The sequence below is a fragment of the Plasmopara halstedii genome (assembly GCF_900000015.1).
Source record: "Plasmopara halstedii genome assembly, contig: Scaffold_650, whole genome shotgun sequence".
In the NCBI taxonomy this organism is placed as follows: domain Eukaryota; phylum Oomycota; class Peronosporomycetes; order Peronosporales; family Peronosporaceae; genus Plasmopara; species Plasmopara halstedii.
Window position 1 is genome coordinate 2,786,189 of NW_020187567.1, and position 367 is coordinate 2,786,555.

Below are 367 nucleotides of genomic sequence, written 5' to 3' on the forward strand. Positions count from 1 at the left end.
ACTAGCCGTCTGCAGATATAGACAGTTCTATTTTAAAAAGTAGTACATTGTGTATATCGAGCAATCCACATTTTGAACCAGACGCTGTAAACTTGTTTTTGAATCAAAGCAACACCATGTTTCCACATTCAGGCACTCTTGCAGATGCGATAGTAAGGAGCAGTGCGAAGCACAAGTCATGAGGTTATAGGCTGTGCAAATACGTAGATTGTAGATTTCCGCTAGCTAGACATTGACACTTTTGCTTCTGCGATTAATTGCTATCGCAAATGTACGTGGAGTTCACATCCACGGTGTCAATGATCTCAAAGCAAACCACGAACGACTGTCATCGACTCTGCAAATTTCGCGTCAAAGAGTATGCAAA